The 22,619-nt window shown below is 44.8% G+C and overlaps 2 pseudogenes; both read left to right on the plus strand.

The window, feature by feature from the left end:
• Positions 1 to 2,194: 2,194 nt before the first annotated feature.
• LOC136991882 (proto-oncogene Mas-like) lies at positions 2,195 to 3,148 on the plus strand (annotated as a pseudogene).
• A 16,502-nt stretch (positions 3,149 to 19,650) lies between these two features.
• On the plus strand, positions 19,651 to 20,604 carry LOC136991884 (proto-oncogene Mas-like; annotated as a pseudogene).
• The last annotated feature ends 2,015 nt before the right edge of the window (positions 20,605 to 22,619 follow it).

A 22,619-nucleotide genomic window follows, 5' to 3' on the forward strand; every position in this document is an offset into this window, starting at 1 on the left:
TAACCATCGGGTCTTCCTTTCTCCTCACAGCAGACTTGGTTCACAGAATTAGCGGCTACTTCAGGTACTTTCTACTGTGGATCAAGTTCTGATAATTTTTCACTGTGGGAGATCTGCTGCCACCCCACAACCAGATGGAGAGGAAGTGGACGCAGTCATAAGGCCATATATTTTCAATGGGCTTGCTACAGATGTTCAGGGAGCAGGTAGCCTTGTGAGTGCTGTTGGGCAAGCAGTAAGCTACTCTACTAAGATAAAGAAACAGAAGGTGAGTTTGGACTCAGATGTTACATGCAGCACTTACCTGCCTGTTCTGAAACAAACTGTGCTACAACAGACATTCCTTGCTTTCTGAAAGAGACAATGCTTTTTATTTCCCTTAGTCCGTTTCAGAAGCACATACTTAAATTCTTTCTTGGATCTAACAGGCTCTAAAGGCTTGATGTTAGAAACACTCGAGGTCTCATAATGGCTGAGGATGGAATCTTCTAGCTCCCTACAAAAGAGTATGCTGCAGTGCCAGAAGTTCCCTGGGTTCAGTCAACCCTAACAGACACATCCTGCAAGCTGTGGTGATGACATTAAGGGTGCAATTCACCTTACCTGTCTTTAGCCATCCAGATGTTAAGCCACTAGGTGAAGCTAGCACCATGGGATGTGTCTGCAGTCAGCAGAGAAAGACAGGCAGCTGACTGTGCACACCTAAGACACCTATCTTAGGGCCAAAATATTACCCTTGCAGGTGCTCCTAAACCTCCATTAATTCTAATGGTAGCTTTATAAGCTAAGTGCAATGAGACGTTTGTATTCTTAATGGACAAAGTTAGGTGCAATGGTTCCACTCGGATTCTCAACCAAGCACTGCCGGTGTATATGCCTGTCACAGACTCATGCGGCAAAACTGTCCCCACTGCCCCGGCTATCAGCTGGACGAGGAGATTACCTGCATAGTCTTTCCGTGTAGCACTGGAGACAGGGTGGGCTGTTCAGACGAAACAATAATGTTTCAATTTGTCAGATTTCACCCATTCAGGTAGTCTGTCTCCCCACTTGCTGTGGCATTTGACAAAGGGGTAAGGAACTATTCGTGTCGGTTAGATTATCCCATGATTCACCTCTTCACCACTGTCCTTATTTTGACTTGTTTCTCTCTTCTTTTTGACTATCTCCTGCTGTCTTTCATGGCACTTCTCTATCTTGTCACGTCCAAATTAACAGCTGGCAGGGCGAGTAGGAAAGAGTCACACAGTTTGACCTCATGGGACAAAAATGGAGTGAATTTTATTTCTGGACCTTTGGTTTTGGGGTTTTTTTGGGGGGCAATATTCTCATTCAAATCCCAGTATCATGGGGGAGGGAGCAGGGTGAATTGACAGAACGGTGTGAAACAGTTATTTAAGCCATAATTCCAATGTCATGTGAGGGTCAGACACTTTCTCCTACACATGGTGCTTAAAATTTCTGAGAAAGAAATTAGTAAGGCCTGACTCTGTCAGACTGAATTATTATCTATATATAAGGCTCCAGAGGCCAAACCAATCACATTAAACTACATTTCATTAAAATAGAAATCAGTCATCAACATAAAAATCTACCAGCTATTATGACTACTCGACGATGTTTTCTGGGAGTATGGATAGGAAAAACTCGGTCTGATTTAATGCTACCTTAATTTGTATGTTGATTGTCTACAATTTTTATACACTTTTGACAATACTCATCTCACCTAATCCTAGCTCTATGAAGCAAAGACAATTATATCTGAGCTAATATCCCTGGGTTCCCTCTTTATTAAGACAGGAAAATGAGGAACTTTTTGGGTATGATCAATCTGAGCTAATATTGCTTTATTTTAACGTACTTGTTCCCACCACTGGCTGTAAAAGGATCCTCAAGAAATAAGTTCAAAAAGAGACACATACGTTGTAATCTAGCTTTTCCTACATGCCACACACAATTTGGCCTCAGATACGGTGTTTTAAATGACACATAGAAGCTCTGGGCTCCAAGTCCAAACACAGCAATCCTTCCCTGAATCTACCTCTGGCTACAAAGAGCTGGAAAGGCATTGCAAACACCACCAGATGATCAGGAGAGAAAGTCACACGAGCTACCACCTCTGTGCTCTCTGCTTACAGGTCTGTGTGAAATCAGAGACAGTGACAGATCAGTACTTCACAGTGAAGCCCTCATTATGAGTGCTAAAACTACATCAACCTTCCTTCCAAATACAACCAGCCTGGCTGAAGGGGCTAATTACAGTGGGACTGTGCAAAAGGCAGAGCCGTCATATGCTCTCCTCAAGTTCATGGAGAGCTTCTGCCTCATCAGCTCTGCCTCTGGCATGGTGGGAAATGGCACGGTCCTTTGGTACCTTGGCTTCCGCATCCGGAGGAACTGCTTCACTGTCTGCATCCTGAACGTGGCTGCCGCTGACTTTGGCTACCTGCTCTGCATTGCCATTGAAACAGTTCAGTACCTGATGCACTTTAATGTGGGAGTGCAGTTTGGGATATTCCTCTTCCTGGATCTTTTCACGTACGGGACTGGCTTGTATCTCCTGACAGCCATCAGCATTGAGAGGTGCCTGTCTGTCCTCTGTCCCATCTGGTGCCGAAGCCATCGCCCAAAGCACTTGTCCGGCATCATCTCCGGCCTGCTCTGGAGCCTCTCGCTGCTGCTGAACATGCTGGGGTAAGTTTCTAGCACTGTTCGCCCCTCTAGCAACTGCCACATACTCCTCATCACCATTGGAGTCCTGGACTTCCTCTTCTGCACGCCCCTCATGCTGGTATTCAGCCTCACCCTCTTCCTCAAAGTCAACTGCAGCTCCCAGCACCTCCAAACAGGCAGGCTCTTCACCCTGATTATGCTCACCGTCCTCTTCTTCCTCATTTTTGCTGTTCCGCTGAGCATCCTGATCCTCTTTGACTTCTGGGGCTATAAATTTCTCTACTCCCCAGAGTTTGGTTTTGTGCTGTCCTGCATCAATAGCAGCCTCAGTCCAGCTCTTTACTTCATCGTGGGCAGCTGCAGGGATCGGAGGATTCAGCTCACCCTCAGGCTGGCCTTCCAGAGGGCCTTTAAAGATTCAGCAGATGACAAAGATGAACGGGAAAGCCACAAAACAATAACTATGCCCTCTTAAATTCATCCCTTCTTTTGCCTGAACACCTTCTGCATTGGAGACAAAAGGAAAGAGAGAGGAAGACTATGAAGATTCCTTTAAACCATTGGACTCTAGAAATCGGGGCGGGGGGGGGGGAGAAGTGAATATAAGGCTTTAATTTAGGGTTATCCCAAGCCATGTTGCTAGTCTGCTACATTAAGCCCATATTCAAATGCCCTTTGTTCATTTAGACTCCTGCACAATATGGCATGAGAAGCAGGCTGCATAGCTTTCTAACTCTGCTTACTGTCACTGTCCTTGGGTGCTAAATTTTTTAAACACCATCTTGAAATGTGTCAGCTTGGTCTTTGTTTGCTTCTTGCTTTCAACCTTCACGCTAATTGAGAGCAAAAATCTCAGCTCCTTCTCCATCAATTTTCTTGCTCCTAAAGCCATTGCATAGATCACATATTGTCAAGAGTGTCTGGTCAAAAATAATTTCAAAAACAATTATTTTTGGCAATAAACCATATAAGGGATCTCTCCCCACCCCTCAACATTCATTTTTGGAAAAAAAAAAAGGTTTTCTAAAAGAAACGTGGAAGGAAGAATGACCGCAATGTATTGAAGGAAGGGAGAGCTATATGGGTATGCATGTTCTCCTCTGCTTGAGTGCTTTCCCCCAGGTGTCTGCCTGGATGCTGTCCCTGCTTACCAGAAGGAACAGGCCAACCTCCCTCCAGCCACAAACTGAAAGCTCTCCCTGAAAAAGGAAGAGATTCAGGGTGAGGCAGGGTGCAGGCTGTGAAAATACAAATGAAAAAAGGGATGTGAGTGTGTCAGAGTTCAAAGGAAGGAATCCTAAGGGAATAATGAAGAGAGTTCCCCTGCTGCCACAAAACTCCCACCATCTGTGGGGCACAGGACTGTGTAGGAAGTTCCTCCGGGCAGAGAGAAGGGAAGACTGACAAATTCCCGTCCCAAAGAAGCCACTAGAGGTAAGAGAGAACTTGGCTAGCCCTGACCTTGAAAAGGAGGTAGCAGGAGGTGCAGTGGGTCGACCACCTGATTTGCTGGCAAAGGTTGCTGGGTAGAGCCAAGCCCCCTTGCAGGCCAGAAGCACTCCTGTAAAACAGCAGCAAGCTGGGGAGGCAGTGAGGCTCTATCAGACACACAAGAGCCTGCGGGGGCAGCGAAGGAAGGCACACAGCAGGCGGTCCCCTTCTCCTGGAGTCTGCTCCAAAGACCCGCGAGGGCCCTGTGAAAACCTGGCCAGAAGTAATCCAGAACATCTTCTGGAGGATCAGAGGGAGAATACAGGCAGGATCGACCTGTCAAGGACATCATCTCACTCCTCTTATTCCTCTTAATGCCAGGAGAAGCCTAGACCTGAGACTGAGACAGCTCTAAGGTGTCTAAAGGTAAAAGCCACAATACTACCCCAAAGGCTTGGGTTTGACTGGTGACAATATGCTCACATCCTTTGGACTGACAATTTCCAAAGAAAGATGAGAGCTACATATAACTTTGAATTTCGTTTCAGTTCTATTCTGAACAGCCACGCCAAAAATAGAACAACATTCCTGAAAAGTCCCTCCTGAACACTTCTCTTTGCCTCCCCATGGTTGAGATGGACCCCAAAGAGCTGTGCTATGCAGCCCACAAAAGAGATGGTCTTCTTTTCAGCAAGAAGGTGATAAATGAGTTTGGGAACTGTGACAGTAGAGTAACTGATATCTACAAAGGACAAGCAGCTCAGGAAGAAGCATGGGGTGGGAGAGTCCAGCTGTTGACTGTTCTGTATAGTGCTGATGATAAGCAGGTTTCCAAGAATAACAGTGGCATAGAAGACTAAGAAGAATGTGAAGCATACTTTTGCTAATGCATCATCTTGTGTGAGTCCCTGGAAGATAAACTCTGTCACATTGTTCTTGTTCTTCACATACGTCACGTAGACAGGACCTGAAGCACAGAATAAAGCCACCTGTGATGGCATTAGAAACACAGTGTTATCAGTACACATCCATGTCGATCACTGGTATGTTCAATATCAATGTATTCCCTTTTATGTCTTTTGGGGAAAGTTTCCTTTCAAAGTCAATGCTTCTCTCAAGGAGTGACAGTTGATATCTGACTCAGAATGTATTACTGAAGTGTGTATTAGTGAGCTCCACTTATTTGCTTGAGGGAGTTGGTGGAAATATCCTCCAGATTCATATTTCTGATCTTTGCCCCTTTTAAAAAGGAAGACTACCTACTAGGTTACCTAAACATCCACTTTTGAAGTGTTGATTTGGAAATGAAAAAGTGACTGAGAAGGATAGTGCATGTTTTGATTTGAGTCTCAACACACTAGTCATCCCCTAAGGAATTCTGCTCAAGCAGTGAATGTACCTTCTTTTTCAACCCTCTGAGGGAATTCAACAGAACTAGTCCTTGCTATTGCTCTCTGACTCTGGTAGAATGTCCATGCATTTTTGTGCAACCATCAGTGTTCACATCATGACACAAGGCAGCTGCCTAATTAACATCACTTCAGCTATCAGTGTAGATCCTTCTGGAGGAGGTAAAGTGGACACCTACCTCATGTCTGTTTAGCAGAGATGTGCCTTTAGGCACAAATTGTCTTTAAGGTGCCCTAAGTGAAATCAGACCATGTTCAAGGCATGCCAGGAAACCTGAAGCAGGAGAGTCATTGTCCTATATGTGCTGTACTGGGCTACATCTTGTGTGGATTGGTTCCAGTTATTGCTCATGAGTTTCTGGGTTGCGACCTCAGTCTCCAAAAGAGCGGGCTTGTATTTCCTCAGACCACCTTTCACACAGTACATGGGTGAATACTGGAGATAATCTGCATTAACGATGTGTCAGTAAGGTTTTTGTACACCTCAGCCAAGTTCTGGACTAGGCATGGAAACCCCCATAAACACACCTGTGATGCCCCTGGGGTAATAAATACACCGCTGCTGAATCTCCTTTATTCACCAACACCCTTGTATTCACCTTTGCTGCACTCTAGTGCAGTACGCAAGAATCACTAGTGTTCCGTTTCTACACTGAAAAGACAGAGGGCAAGAGCTGCATAACAATGTCCACAATACTGGCAAGTCCTTTGGGATCTTAATCCCAAAGTTAAGAATGAGTACATAGGAAGTGCTGCAGCTACCTATTGACTCCTTGACTCTGTAACACCAGAAACTTCCTTTTGACAGATATTTCTGGAAATGGCATATAACTGAAAAATAAGCAAAGAAGACACCAATTAAAAGAAAGGGTAAAAAAAAATTGAGTTCTTTCTAATTCATAAAATGCACCTCACAAAAGTCACTCAACAATAACGCCTCTTTTCAAAGGCAGGATTTCATAGTCATGCTTGAACAAAACAAAGAAGCAAGATCAGAAAACTTACACAGTTTATATTTGCTAGTCTCCAACAGTTTGCCTGCTATTCTCCTCTGATGACCTTCTCGGACCACTTCAGGCAGTTTCATCAAAACCTCTCAGCTCCAAGCTGCTTCTTATGTGTCACGAGAGCAGTCCACATCTCTGCCAGGGCTGAAAACTGCAGAGGATGAAACGGACAGCCTGAATGTCTAGCTCCATTTCTCATTCTGCTAAAACAACTTCCAAGAGCATCTGCAAGAACAACTCTCTCTCTCTCTCTCTTTCTCTCTCTCTCTCTCTCTCTCTCTCTCTCTCCAGATGGGGAAGTTGTGGCAGAAATATTTCAAGTAAATTGCACAGCAGAAGCACAAGCTTACCAGAAGCAATGAGATTGCAGAGGCATGTGAAGTTTTCTTTGTCAGAAAGAATCAGTGGACAGGGAGCTAAAATATGTATTTTGGACAGCTATTAGAGTAATCTCTACAGGGTGACTCTGGAGCGTGATCACCTAGACAATGTCACATTGTGTGGAGGTTTGCTTGCTTTCTTGCTTGCTTTCCAATGCTGTCCAGATAAATGGACTTCATTTAGTATTATCGATGTGCTTCTTTTGGAAACATTTCTATTTAAAATCAATGTCACGGCTGACCATTTGCCAGAGTTTGTGTTCACATTACCCTTGCAATCAAACATTTTTTGAGTAAAGATGTCTCTTATACGTCTCAGATATTTTTTCCCTTCCAAGACAATATTTCACATATGCTTTCTTCTTTCTTAACTTGCTCTTACCATTGCATGCTTGCAGCATAACTAAATATCAGAACTGTGCTATATGACTGTTGGCACTTAGACATCTGGTCTGTACAAGTTTGAAACAAGAAGTAAACGAGGAAATTATTTCAAGACTTTAAAAAAGTTTGTGGTCAGGCCTCACTACTTGCCAGGTATTTTTACTCAGAGAATGCAAAATATAGAAGCAGCTGGTTAGTCCTCATATTAAGTCATTATAAGAATCTGGGCCAATGTGTAGAGGAATCAAATGTTGTTTTTGTTGTTGTTGTTGTTGTTGTTGACGCTTTCTGTAAACTATGGTCCCACTGTTGCCTGCTAGCACCCGGCAGCCAGAAGAGAAATCTGAAAAATCATGGCGTTCTTCCCCAAAACATTTAGAAAAAAAACAAACAGTTTTTAAATTAGAAGCCTTAGCTTGAACTGGCCATGTGCCCTAACCCCTCAGCAGTTTCAGTATGAAGGGGGTCAGTGGGCCCCATCTGTCTTTCTACCTGCCCCACACAGGGTGAGACAGAGCAACCTCTGAAGGCGCCTGTCCCTCTCTGTTGACAGTGGTGCTGAGCTAGAAAACTGTCCTTCATTGCATGAAGAATTTAGACTGCTACAAATAGGTGGGGCTGGTCCCACCTTTAGCTGTGTCCACAGAGTGTGAATGCTGGGTGAGGGACATGCTGGCCCAGGCCTGAGGGACACTATCCCTCTAAGCCTTGAGAATCAGGATTTATCCCAGTTCCGTCCTGCTGGCTGCCATCCACATGACCCAGCACGGTGAGGAGAAGACACTGAGACGTCCGCAGTGTACTGGTGCATGCCTGTGAAATGGGAACCCACTCTACCACCCCCTGCATAGAGCAGAGGACATTCGGGGAAGCAGAGCATTTCTGACATTGTCCCACGGTTTGGTCCGTAGATCTGCTGCTCTCCTGTGCAGGGAACACCTTCTTATCTTGAGTCACACTTAAGCCATGTTAAGGTGCAACACAAGTGCAAGCCAGTGTTTATAGGGAACGTGAAGTGAAGGAAGAAAAAAGAAAGTGCTTTAGTTACTTTCAGAGTGCATTACACAGATGTCTTTCTCCCTCACGCAGCTCATTTGCTCTTTTCCTCCTGGCAAGGTAGGAGTCAGGGTCCCGTGGCTCCTCGTGGCTCCTTTGGCCTTGTGGAGAACCTTAGCTGCTACAACTAACCTCCCTGTGGCAGCTTTGGCTGGCTCTGAGATGATTTAATCTTCCATCTTCACATTTCTTCTCTTCCCTCCTGCAGGAGTAGCTGCTCCAGCTATTCCCTTGGAATACATGTTTCTTCCTTTGCCTGGGCCTGTAGATGTGCCCTGTTGGGCTAGGAGTTATCCTGCGTACAGGAATTATTCCCAAACAACTCTTTTTTTTCACTGACACATAAAATTGTGCCCCCAAATGCTTTCTTTGCCCCCAAATGCTTTCTTTGGTGGCGACAATTTCTTACAGTGAGCAATTTATCTTTCACTTGGATCTTTGATTCTCCATTAGTAATAAACATTAAAATGCAAAATCTGAGGCAGAGATGAAGGGCAGAGGGGATGGCTAGGAAGGAGGGCATTAGTGAAAGGTGAACTACTGCAGAAAGGCAGAGAGTTGCACTGGAATGGGAAGGGGAGAAGCTTCTCCTCATATCATCTGCATCAGCAAATGACCCAGCCAGCATCTAATATCAGCAGTTTAATTGCTAACCCATGGATTCAGCATATGACAATGCAGTACTCCTAAGAAGGCATTTACTCCAAAGTAAAGGGGAAGGAAGCCTTTGGCACAATTGCTTCCAGCAGCAGGTGACCAACAGCCCTTGCAGACACCTTGGGCCATCGTTTCCTAGCTGAGTAGATTACAGAGTAGATGGAGTTTGTCTGACGGAAAGTTTACACCCGGGAGAGCTCGGACTAATGGGATGCTCTGCCTGGAACACATTTTAATATTTTTGACAGCATTCATGTATTTATTTGCTGGTGTCTCAGCAGTGCTTGGAAGCCCCAGTCCTGGGCCTGTGCTATTCAAAAAGAGAACATAAAGGGAATCCCTGCTAGTCACAGAGTTTACAATGCCATTCCAATCAAAACATGAACTTTCAGCGTCTTCCTAATTACTGCAACAGCTAAAACCAAGCTTTTCTTCAAAAGGGAGCTTTCAGTAAATTTTCCAAAATGGAATTATAGTGAGAGAGACTTGATTTTCTCAGCTCCTGAGAAAATGTTACCACAGTTCTACACCTCACCCTTTTCACTCCAGACTTTCCTATTCCACAGTTTTCTCATGGCACTTTTCATCTCCTCATTTCTCAGCGTGTAGATGAGTGGGTTCAGCATGGGCGTGATGACAGTGTAAAAGACAGCTACCCTCTTCTCCTCCGAGAGACTGCTGGATGGGCGTATGTAGGTGAATGTGCATGGCCCAAAGAAGAGAATCACCACAGTAATGTGGGACCCACAGGTGGAGAGGGCTTTGTACCGCGCTTCGGACGTTTGCCTTTTCAAGGATAACAAAATGACAATGTAGGACGTGACCAGGATTGTGAAAGAGACCAAACAAATCATTCCACTGTTGGCAACGACAATGATGCCCACAACATAGGTGTCTGTACAGGCCAGTTGTAGTAGGGGATGGACCTCACAACAGTAGTGGTCAATTTTGTTGGGACCACAAAAAGGGAGGCTAACGGTTACGAGGGTCTGCACCAGGGAGTGCACAAAGCCCCCCACCCATGAACCCATCACCATCCAGCCACACACACGCCTGGTCATGAGGGTGGTGTAGTGCAGGGGTCTGCATATGGCAAAGTAGCGATCATAGGCCATCGCTGTGAGTATGAAGACCTCAGCACCGCCGGAGATATGTAACCCAAACAGCTGTGCCATGCAACCCCCAAAGGAAATGGTTTTCTTCTCAACAAGGAAGTCAGCAATCATTTTGGGAGCTGTGGCAGAAGAGTAGCAAAGATCTGCAATGGACAGGTGGCAGAGAAAGAAATACATGGGGGAGTTCAGACGCTGACTGCTAACTACAGTGACAACGATGAGCAGATTTCCTGCCACAGTAACAATATAGAAGAACAAAAACACCACAAAACATATTTTCTGCACCCCTTGGTTCTTTGAAAGGCCCAGAAGAATGAATTCCTTCACACTGCTTGCATTCTCCATGTTGATCAGTTGGGTGCCAATATGCAATATACAGCTTATACCCCTGGGAAAATAAAGACAGACACATGATTCATCAGCATTTTTTCATTATTAATGATGAGTTCTATATCAGAAGTGGATACAAACCAAGAAAGATATAGCATTAGTATTAAGCTTATGAAGTGTTTAGTTTCTGTCATGTATTTTTTCACAGCTATTTAATTCTCCACGGTACCAAGCTTCTACCATGGCTTTGGTGGCACGGAGATAGGTGCACTCTGTGATATGTTCCTTAATCCTGGTCCTCCAGGATTTTGAAGGACTGGCTCCATGGCTGATAGCCTTCCATGCACTAAGGACACGGCCAGAGTGTTCACCTTGGGCACTACAAGGCAGATAATGCAGCATGTTTGCCCTCAGGGGAGACAAAGTCCCTGACAGCAATCTTTGTAAAATGGGTGTCTTTAAGAATACCTGGAAATATTGCTCAGAATGATGATTTGCTTTATAAGTACACATGATCTTTGAATTCTTGTTTAGAAGGGAAATGTACCCACATGCAGAGAAAAGAACTCTCTTGTGTATAGACATTTTGAAACGTAAATATGAAATGTCACAGGCGGAAAAATGAGTTCTGGGAAGGTTACCTACCATGGAGGGGAAAAAAATAGCACATATGACTTAAGGTAGTATTTCACATTGTTCTAAATCTCAGCATTGTTTCTATCAGAGGAAGGAAGAATGAAAGACTCTTGTGAGATCTTCTGTCCCAGCACTGTACTGATTTTACCTAGTGTGATTTTCAAGGGTTAACTTAGCTCAATGAAGCTAATCTAACTAAACTCCTTCAACAGCCAGTATAAGTCTGATTCATAGGCTGATTCAGAATGACTAAATTAGGGTCCTTTGCAGAACCCTTTTTTCCTCCATTCACTATGAGGAGCTTAAGCAAATTAGCACCACCAGGTTAGAATGACCTTTAGAGAATAATCCCTTTTGGTCCCTGAAAGTAGCTCAGAGCTTTTTGTAATGCCATCCACCTGTTTTAGGTTATGGCTGAGCTCCTTGTCCCTAGGCATTTCTACATCCATACAGTTTCTCATTCGAGACAAGGTCACATTCCAGCATAAACAAGGGACTTCTTTGGTTCACCCTGCATTCCAGCTACAACCCATCAAGCATTACGTGTCACTAATAAATGAGTAGCCTACTTCTTTAGAAAGAGTGTAACGTCCCTAGCTTGCCATTATGCACCCAGACCACCAGAATTCCCTTGGTCAAAGAAGTCTGGGAACCACCAGATTAAACTCTTCACAGAGCGTTTAAGGTCAGCCAAAAGCAGGCACTCTTTTAATAAAAATATCCACTGTATGGGCTTCCTTCTAGGATCAAAACATTCCCCGTCAGCTGGTGTTAAAATGCACCATTTTAAGTCCTGCAGAATGCCATCACAACCAGGTCTTCTCATTTGTGTTGGTGATCTGTGAGCAAATCGGTGGAATGATTCAGTTAAGCCAAGTTATCTACCAACTACTTCAATCTGCAGCATAATCAGAAACTTTTGTGCAGGCACAAAGTGATGAAGCATCCACAGGAAACACTGAAACTGAGAAAAGCCAAGATTACTTTCAAACCCAAAAAGTGAAGCCGAGAGAGGAAGTGGGCAAAGGTAGGGACTTTTCCTATGCTTACAGTTGTACTTACACTAGATGAAAGTTTTTCAAGCAGAAGGGTAAACTTTACATGGATGGTTCCTTTCAGATATTTCAACAAGGAAAAGGATCAGTAAGAACAACGTGAGGTCAGTTTCTCCCTCGTCTTACCAGGTCGTGATCCTTTCTACCCCTCTTCCTTCTACTGAGCAACGACGTAGACTTCTCAACAGAATAAATGACAGGGATGAAATGAGCACACCTTTATGGCTGTGCAGTACCCAGTCGAAAAGAAATAGCTGGGCTCCATCCAAGCCAGAGCATGACTGGAAGCATACCACAGCAATCGCAGGGCTGTATTTAGGCAGTCAGAAAGGAGTGACCAAGAGAGAAATGGTCAGGGGAAACTATATGCCTGAATACCAGCAGATGGCAAATTCCTGAGCTAAAAACAAGGTGTGCATCTACAAAAGGACCGATTCACAATTCAGACAGCTCGACCATGTATCTTGCTTGAAAAGGTCCTTTCCATCACCACCAAACTGCATTTAACAAACTCTCTCATCTGTCTGATCTCATCTCATCGCCTTAAGTCATGTAGGCACCTGTACCTAAGCTAGGCATATTAAACCTGACCAGTCTACTTGTAGATGTGATGAATCATGTGCTGCAGGTACCCGTTTCTCACTGTTGACTTTAAGAGGGTTACTAGAATGACTAATTCAGTAGAGGATTGCCACCAGTTATGGCTTATCTCTTCAAGTGCCTTTGCAGGGGTAGACCTGAGCTATATGACATAATGCAATCAGCTGCAAAATAAAATGAATCTCATGTGTACTCTTAACATCTCAAAAAGGGTGAGAAATTGCACCATCTCCTTACTGCATGCATTCTTCCCTAAAATCTCAGGTGGTTATGGGAAACAAAAGAATAATTTCGAAGCAATCTAATCTGCGGCTGTAGAACTAGCTCTGTATATGATTCTAGCCAAAGATAACTAGAGACAGTTGATAACTTCAGTGGAAGTTCCTTTCTGTATTTTCACATTTGTGCAAGAAGAAAGGAAAAGGAAGAGGAAAGCAAAGCAAAGCAAAGCAAAGTGAAGCAAAGTGAGAAGCCAGAGAAGCTGCAAAACTTACCTCGCCTGTGTTTAGAGATCTAATATTTTGTGTAAGGGCTGTACAGCTTTATCTCCTCAACTTCTGTCTCTCCTGGTATGAATGTGTTAGAGCACAGCGTCTTTAAAGAACATAGAATGGCTTCTGGAAAGCTTCCAAAACTTGCTTAGGAGGTGGCTGTTAGTGTATAATCCAACCCCATCTAATTCATTACTTGCTTTCGTGTGTCACAAGTGCATCTTGATGTTTCCTGCCTGTGTGAGAAGTGGTTTAATAGGCTGTGTGGATGATGTGACCTGGGTGTGCTGAATGATGCTTTCATATCCCAGCAGCTGCACAAAGGGCTGAGAAGAAAACCATTTAAGTACCAACCTTTAACCCTCTCCCAGGAAATCTTCCACCTGAAGGGCTCTTGGGGCTGGAGGAGGGAGGGGTGGAGGCTTGGTGAAGGGAAGGCATGAAAGAAAGGGGCAACGGAGGAGAATGAGTTCTGTCTTGACTGAAAAGTTTAAGTAAATATATTTTAAAGAAACAGTTGTCAGTCAATGCTTTTCTAATGATATCACAAAGGCATTTCAGGGTTTCTCCATAAGAAATAACAGTCAAAGGAGTAGCTGAGTATTCAGCTGGACAAGCATATGCATGGAACTATCCAGTTAATGCTTCTCGGAGTTCTTCCTTACTCCAAGCTGACAGTTTTATGGATTTCCCATGTGTAAAGGGCCATTAGGTCCACTGCTCTGGCTTCCTAGCATTGTGAATGCTAAAACAGTCCATTTGTAATCTAGATATTTTCTCTCCTTTTTTCACTTCTGTGTATTCCAAAACACATGTAAAAGAGAAATCTTCATTAAAGGAAAAAAAGAAAGAAACCTCAAGCTGTAGGAAGAGTCACCATCCTCCAGGGATGGTCAAGAATTCCTATCACAGGAGTCTTTTAAGGACAGGTTGGGCTCATTTCTCTCAGGAGTGGTTACGATGAAGTTTTGATAGGGACAGAAGATGTCCTGGGTGACCTCTTGATGACCCTCCAAGTCCTATCTCACCAGAAATTTCATCACTGGAAATCCAGTGAATAAAGCCTCTTTGCAAGAATTTGCATGTTTTGACAGAGGTCAGTCAATTACCAAGTCAGTCAAAAAAATCCTTCATTTACGAATTGGGAAACTGAGGGAGGACGTCACCTATTTAATTCAGATGGAAGTCAGCAAATTTAACCCTGACTTAGTCACTCTAGGCTCTTCTGCGTTAAAAAATGAATGTCTCTGGAGGCAGATGCATCTGATCTACCTCAGAACTGATTTTAGGATGCGATTAGGTCTGAAATGGACATCTAGCTTTTAAACAAAATAACTTAGGGCAGACAAATCTCACTGTCATGATGGCCCCATCTTTCTTAACCTGAGCAGCTGCAGTCAAAGGTGAACCTAAGAAATGAAACAAACGAAGCAAATAGACATGCTGATTTATATCAGCATATCATCTCAACCAAGGCCCAAGTCAAATTCATCATTTCTCTCAACTCTACTGTGTATTTGTAGCTTATGCCTCATGGATGTCAGGAAAGACATTGTCTCAGCTACTGTCCTTTCCTTTGTTTTGCTGAAATTTCTGGAAATGTGGAATGGCCTGATAGCAACATAGTTAATGTCTCCATCTCCTCTGCACAGAATGCCAGCGATCTCCACAGTGAAAACAGAAATCCTACAGTTAATGAGAATAAATACTGGTAAAGAAATGCCTTGGTGAAAATAGTCCCCTAACTTAAATGTCCTTTTACTGTCGCCTGGAGTCTTGGGCAGGTTATTGAGGGTTAACAGTAGTCACTGCAGGAAACAAGAGTATTGGGTAGGAAGGTAAACAAAGTCTTACAGTCTTTGGGAAAGGAAGAGGAGCAACAGATGACAGAAGCCAGAGATCAGGCCAATAGCGTCTGGCCTGCTAACCTAGTATGAGTCGGCCTGCCACTTTCTGTACCCAGTGGCACACATGGCAGCAACTTGGCTAGCATCACATTCATGTCCTTTTGTTTCCCTAGCCAAATGGACTACCAGAGGTGACTTAATGCACAAGTCCAAATGAAGAATTGCTGTTACCTCCTGCTGCAAAATAATTCCCCGTAGGGGTGCGCTTAGTGCCAGCAAAGGAGAAAGGTCTTTTCTCCATTTTCATTCCACTTACCTCGGCACCTGGCTCTGGACATCACTATGGCAGCAGGTCATGCTCAGGGGAGCTGTGATTTGGACAAGGAGGGACTGTGCATGGTGAGATGAACGAGGTTTTGCAGCTGGATAGTGAATACTGGCAAGGGGTTTGTTGACAGAGCCATGGTGAATGTGTGTTGTGAATTTGATGATGAGCAGGATGGGGACAAGGCACGGTGTGGAGGGAAGTTGTGAAACTTGAAATGGATGCTACATGGCCAGGGGCTGTCTTCATGGAGTTTGTGAAATCAGAAGTGCCTGAGGTGTGGTGAGGGACTGTGCTGAAAGATCGTATGAAGTGGCAGGTAATACTGTGGGTGCCAAGCTGTGTTGAAAGACCTTGTGACACCAGAAGCGGACATCGTGTTTTGAAGGGTAACACTAGGAGAGGTTGCAAAATTGTGGCTGCTGAGGTGTCATAAGGCTGGCTACAGAGTTCAAGGAGACCCTACAGCGGAACAGGTTGTGCGAAGTAGTAGGGGACAATGTATGGTGACAACCTGTGTTGGGAGAGGTTTTGAGGTCAGAAGAGGACACTCGGTAGTGGTGAGTGTGCTAAGGGAGTTTCTGCAGTGACAGTGGACCCTTGGGGAATGAGAAGTTGTGTTGAGGGAGGTTGTGAAATCAACAGCAGGCATTAGGGAAGAGGACTGTCAATTTCTCAGTCTGTGTGACCCTGAGCAGCAGTAGAGCATCTTCTGCAAGGCTTGTGAAACTAGAGCTGCTCATGGATGGAGCTGGGAAGCAAAGCATCAGTGCAAGAGTCAAGCTATAACTCTGGACAGACAGTTCTTGTGTTCTTTATATCGCGAGACTGTCTGAAGAAGGGAGAAGTAGCGAGAAAGCATTTCCTAAGCCATGACAGTGACAGGTTCTGTGCTGGGAGGGAAGGGGGAGGTGGTTGAAATCTAAGTGACCACATGCAACAAACTAGACCCTTCCTCAAGAGAGTGACTGGCTCTTTCTCCAGATGTCACATTGAAATGACCATGGCTTTTTTAACAGTGTCTAAATAGCCCAGCACCAGGATTTGATTTTACAGCACAAGGATTTTGTCTGGACCATCAGTCACAGAATTCAGGTGACAATTTTCACCAGCAGATCCACACCAGGCAGTTGCTGCAAATAGTCCCTGAAATACCAAGGAACCCACAAGAAGGTGAGAAAGTCCTGGATGGCTGCAGCGGTCTTTGCCATTGCCCTCTGTCTCTTGCTTTCTGCCATGATTTTGGAGAGATGGTGAGGGGAAGGGAGGAGAAAAAAGAACGGGGGGAAAGGAGCCCCAATATTTTCCTTTCCTGCTGGTTAGAAAATGGCTATAGCTACACAATTGTCTTGATCATCTTCAAGATAAGGAGATCTTCTTTCTGGGGATCTTTTTCCAAGAACAAATGCTATTGCATTGCCCTAACTGCCCATCCGTCATAGAAGGTGGCATTCTTCAGAGATCAAACACTAGCAGTTTTGGTCTTAGATGATCAATTAAGATCAGCTGAGAAAGCACAACAGCATAACTCTGTGTCCAGAGAATGAGATGTCTTTGTGGTGACAAGTTTGTTCAGACTAACAGATGCCACAAGAACTATACTCAGCATGTAAACCACAGGAAGGATGTTTAATCTCAAGGGAAAGAAAGACCAGCTAGACTGCTGCTATTTGATGCAGGCTTTCATTAATTAGTTTCGTTAAGGAAGTAGACTCAGGTTTTGAATATGCTTCGGAGGCAGGAGATCAGTCTTACCAAAGTCTTATAATAGATGTATGAGAACTGTGAGTGACTTTTTCAGCATGCTTTTGCACGGTCTATGGAAGTCATAGGATGGTTACTTCACTTGCATTATATGGAATGCAAAGTTTTTGATGATTCGGCATATCTCCACAGGGCGTCCATTACAACCAGTATGACAGTACATGACAGTACACTATCAGTGGCCCAGGGTGATGCTGTTTAACATTATGAAATCTGATTGAAATGCCTTAGCTAGAAACGTAATCACCTGATGTTCCCTAAATGGCCAATGGAGAGAGAGGCACCTCCAGAGGATGACCCACATTTCAGGTGGGGTGAATTGCCTTGTGGAGATGATGGCAGCAGGGAGGTAAAACCACCGCTTTCTTAATGTGAGCACCTGGTGAGAAGGTTGGAGTGGGCAAAGGCAGAGGTAGGTGCTACTCAAATAGTTGCGTCCTCTTTAAATCGGTTGGCAAATTGCTTCAGGTCACATAGAGAGGTTGTGGCAGAGGAGTGTGCTGCAACTGGATTCTCCAAAGGGCGGGTAACCACTAACCATCGGGTCTTCCTTTCTCCTCACAGCAGACTTGGTTCACAGAATTAGCAACTGCTTCAGGTACTTTCTACTGTGGATCAAGGTCTGATAATTTTTCACTGTGGGAGATCTGCTGCGACCCCACAACCAGATGGAGAGGAAGTGAACACAGTCATAAGGCCATATATTTTCAGTGGGCTTGCTACAGATGTTCAGGGAGCAGGTAGCCTTGTGAGTGCTGTTGGGCAAGCAGTAAGCTACTCTACTAAGATAAAGAAACAGAAGGTGAGTTTGGACTCAGATGTTACATGCAGCACTTACCTACCTGTTCTGAAACAAACTGTGCTACAACAGACATTCCTTGCTTTCTGAAAGAGACAATGCTTTTTATTTCCCTTAGTCCGTTTCAGAAGTACATACTTAAATTCTTTCTTGGATCTAACAGGCTCTAAAGGCTTGATGTTAGAAACACTCGAGGTCTCATAATGGCTGAGGATGGAACCTTCTAGCTCCCTACAAAAGAGTATGCTGCAGTGCCAGAAGTTCCCTGGGTTCAGTCAGCCCTAACAGACACATCCTGCAAGCTGTGGTGATGACATTAAGGGTGCAGTTCACCTCACCTGCCTTCAGCCATCCAGATGTTAAGCCACTAGGTGAAACTAGCACCATGGGATGTGTCTGCAGTCAGCAGAGAAAGACAGGCAGCTGACTGTGCACACCTAAGACACCTATCTTAGGGCCAAAATATTACCCTTGCAGGTGCTCCTAAACCTCCATTAATTCTAATGGTAGCTTTATAAGCTAAGTGCAATGAGACGTTTGTATTCTTAATGGACAAAGTTAGGTGCAATGGTTCCACTCGGATTCCCAACCAAGCACTGCCGGTGTATATGCCTGTCACAGACTCATGCGGCAAAACTATCCCCACTGCCCCGGCTATCAGCTGGACGAGGAGATTACCTGCATAGTCCTTCCGTGTAGCACTGGAGACAGGGTGGGCTGTTCAGATGAAACAATAATGTTTCAATTTGTCACATTTCACCCATTCAGGTAGTCTGTCTCCCCACTTGCTGTGGCATTTGACAAAGGGGTAAGGAACTATTCATGTCGGTTAGATTATCCCATGATTCACCTCTTCACCACTGTCCTTATTTTGACTTGTTTCTCTCTTCTTTTTGACTATCTCCTGCTGTCTTTCATGGCACTTCTCTATCTTGTCACGTCCAAATTAACAGCTGGCAGGGCGAGTAGGAAAGAGTCACACAGTTTGACCTCATGGGACAAAAATGGAGTGAATTTTATTTCTGGACCTTTGGTTTTGGGGTTTTTTTGGGGGGCAAGATTCTCATTCAAATCCCAGTATCATGGGGGAGGGAGCAGGGTGAATTGACAGAACAGTGTGGAAGAATGTCTGAAGAAGTCTGAAGAAGTCTGATTTAATGCTGCTTAAATTTGTATGTTGACTATCTACAGTTTTTATACACTTTTGACAATATTCATCTCACCTAATCCTAGCTCTATGAAGCAAAGACAATTATATCTGAGCTAATATCCCTGGGTTCCCTCTTTATTAAGACAAGAAAATGAGGAACTTTTTGGGTATGATCAATCTGAGCTAACACTGCTTTATTTTAACGTACTTGTTCCCACCACTGGCTGTAAAAGGATCCTCAAGAAATAAGTTCAAAAAGAGACACGTACATTGCAGTCTAGCTTTTCCTACATGCCACACACAATTTGGCCTCAGATACGGTGTTTTAAATGACACATAGAAGCTCTGGGCTCCAAGTCCAAACACAGCAATCCTTCCCTGAATCTACCTCTGGCTACAAAGAGCTGGAAAGGCATTGCAAACACCACCAGATGATCAGGAGAGAAAGTCACACGAGCTACCACCTCTGTGCTCTCTGCTTACAGGTCTGTGTGAAATCAGAGACAGTGACAGATCAGTACTTCACAGTGAAGCCCTCATTATGAGTGCTAAAACTACATCAGCCTTCCTTCCAAATACAACCAGCCTGGCTGAAGGGGCTAATTACAGTGGGACTGTGCAAAAGGCAGAGCCGTCATATGCTCTCCTCAAGTTCATGGAGAGCTTCTGCCTCATCAGCTCTGCCTCTGGCATGGTGGGAAATGGCACGGTCCTTTGGTACCTTGGCTTCCGCATCCAGAGGAACTGCTTCACTGTCTGCATCCTGAACGTGGCTGCCGCTGACTTTGGCTACCTGCTCTGCATCGCCATCGAAACAGTTCAGTGCCTGATGCACTGCAATGTGGGAGTGCAGTTTGGGATATTCCTCTTCCTGGATCTTTTCACGTACGGGACTGGCTTGTATCTCCTGACAGCCATCAGCATTGAGAGGTGCCTGTCTGTCCTCTGTCCCATCTGGTGCCGAAGCCATCGCCCAAAGCACTTGTCCGGCATCATCTCCGGCCTGCTCTGGAGCCTCTCGCTGCTGCTGAACATGCTGGGGTAAGTTTCTAGCACTGTTCGCCCCTCTAGCAACTGCCACATACTCCTCATCACCATTGGAGTCCTGGACTTCCTCTTCTGCACGCCCCTCATGCTGGTATTCAGCCTCACCCTCTTCCTCAAAGTCAACTGCAGCTCCCAGCACCTCCAAACAGGCAGGCTCTTCACCCTGATTATGCTCACCGTCCTCTTCTTCCTCATTTTTGCTGTTCCGCTGAGCATCCTGATCCTCTTTGACTTCTGGGGCTATAAATTTCTCTACTCCCCAGAGTTTGGTTTTGTGCTGTCCTGCATCAATAGCAGCCTCAGTCCAGCTCTTTACTTCATCGTGGGCAGCTGCAGGGATCGGAGGATTCAGCTCACCCTCAGGCTGGCCTTCCAGAGGGCCTTTAAAGATTCAGCAGATGACAAAGATGAACGGGAAAGCCACAAAACTATAACTATGCCCTCTTAAATTCATCCCTTCTTTTGCCTGAACCCCTTCTGCATTGGAGACAAAAGGAAAGAGAGAGGAAGACTATGAAGATTCCTTTAAACCATTGGACTCTAGAAATCGGGGGGGGAAAAGTGAATATAACGCTTTAATCTAGGGTTATCCCAAGCCATGTTGCTAGTCCCCTATATTAACCCATATTCAAATGCCCTTTGTTCATTTAGACTCCTGCACAATATGGCATGAGAAGCAGGCTGCATAGCTTTCTAACTCTGCTTACTGTCACTGTCCTTGTGTGCTAAATTTATTAAACACCTTTTTAAAATGTATCAGCCTGGTCTTTGTTTGCTTCTTGCTTTCAGCCTTCACGTTAACTGAGAGCAAAAATCTCAGCTCCTTCTCCATCAACTTTCTTGCTCCTAAAGCCATTGCATAGATCACATATTGTCAAAAGTGTCTGGTCAAAAATAATTTCAAAAACAATTATTTTTGGCAATAAACCATATAAGGGATCTCTCCCCACACCTTAACATTCAATTTTTTGTTAAAAAAAACAACAACAGTTTTTCTAAAAGAATCGTGGAAGAAAGAATGACCGCAATGTATTGAAGGAAGGGAGAGCTATATGGGGATGTATGTTCTCCTCTGCTTGAGGTGTCTGCCTGGATGCTGTCCCTGCTTACCAGAAGGAACAGGCCAACCTCCCTCCAGCCACAAACTGAAAGCTCTCCCTGAAAAAGGAAGAGATTCAGGGTGGGGCAGGGTGCAGGCTGTGGAAATACAAATGAGAAAAGGGATGTGAGTGTGTCAGAGTTCAAAGGAAGGAATCCTAAGGGAATAATGAAGAGAGTCCCCCTGCTGCCACAAAACTCCCACCATCTGTGAGGCACAGGACTGTGTAGGAAGTTCCTCAGGGCAGAGAGAAGGGAAGACTGACAAATTCCCATCCCAAAGAAGCCACTAGAGGTAGGAGAGAACTTGGCTAGCCCTGACCTTGCAAAGGAGGTAGTAGGAGGTGCAGTGGGTCGACCACCTGATTTGCTGGCAAAGGTTGCTGGGTAGAGCCAAGCCCCCTTGCAGGCCAGAAGCACTCCTGTAAAACAGCAGCAAGCTGGGGAGGCAGTGAGGCTCTATCAGACACACAAGAGCCTGCGGGGGCAGCGAAGGAAGGCACACAGCAGGCGGTCCCCTTCTCCTGGAGTCTGCTCCAAAGACCCGCGAGGGCCCTGTGAAAACCTGGCCAGAAGTAATCCAGAACATCTTCTGGAGGATCAGAGGGAGAATACAGGCAGGATCGACCTGTCAAGGACATCATCTCACTCTGAGCATGACTCTCAAGTAGTGTGACACATCCCTGCAGTGAAACGGGCTGATAGGGTTAATGCAAGAAATTCAGCCAAATAGAGAGCTGGGGCCAAAGCTGACTGCATGGTCTCTTGTACACTTTCCATGTCATCCGTCATGTCAGAGGTAATCCCCAACAGGCCACTCACTCTCTTTCTTCTTAAAAGAACAGATGTGATCTGAGAGGGGAAGTAATATGCTAATGCTACTTAAGATGACACAATTACATGAAACTTAGAAGTACAGATACTATTTTTCTGCTTTTCCTGTTCAGCTTTGTAAAGTGCGAGTACATCCGCCCTGGCAGTTAACTGGTCAGGAATCTGGACTGTTATGAGCTGCTGCTTATCCCTTCCTGGGGATTTTTCTCAGCTGTGTAAGGATACAAGGATATGGAAGAGCAGGGAGGAGAGTGCTGGAGGGTGAGGGAGGGAGAGAGGCAGTGGAGCAGTAAACACAGAAGGAAGCAGAGATTTGGGCCAGCAGTCCTTCACATTTTTCCCCAAGAAACCCTGCAGTCTGTATTGCATCCTTATGGAAACTGGCCTAAAGCGGGTTGGCCACACACTCCCTATATATATATCTCAAGAACTCATCGTAATTCTTACTGGAAGTTTCCTCTTGGCTACCCGCATTCAGAACGCCCTTTCCAGGAAAAGCAGCCAAATCCTATCAGGGGTTGTCCTTTCTAG

This window comes from Apteryx mantelli, chromosome 4 (genome assembly GCF_036417845.1).
Source record: "Apteryx mantelli isolate bAptMan1 chromosome 4, bAptMan1.hap1, whole genome shotgun sequence".
NCBI lineage: Eukaryota > Metazoa > Chordata > Aves > Apterygiformes > Apterygidae > Apteryx > Apteryx mantelli.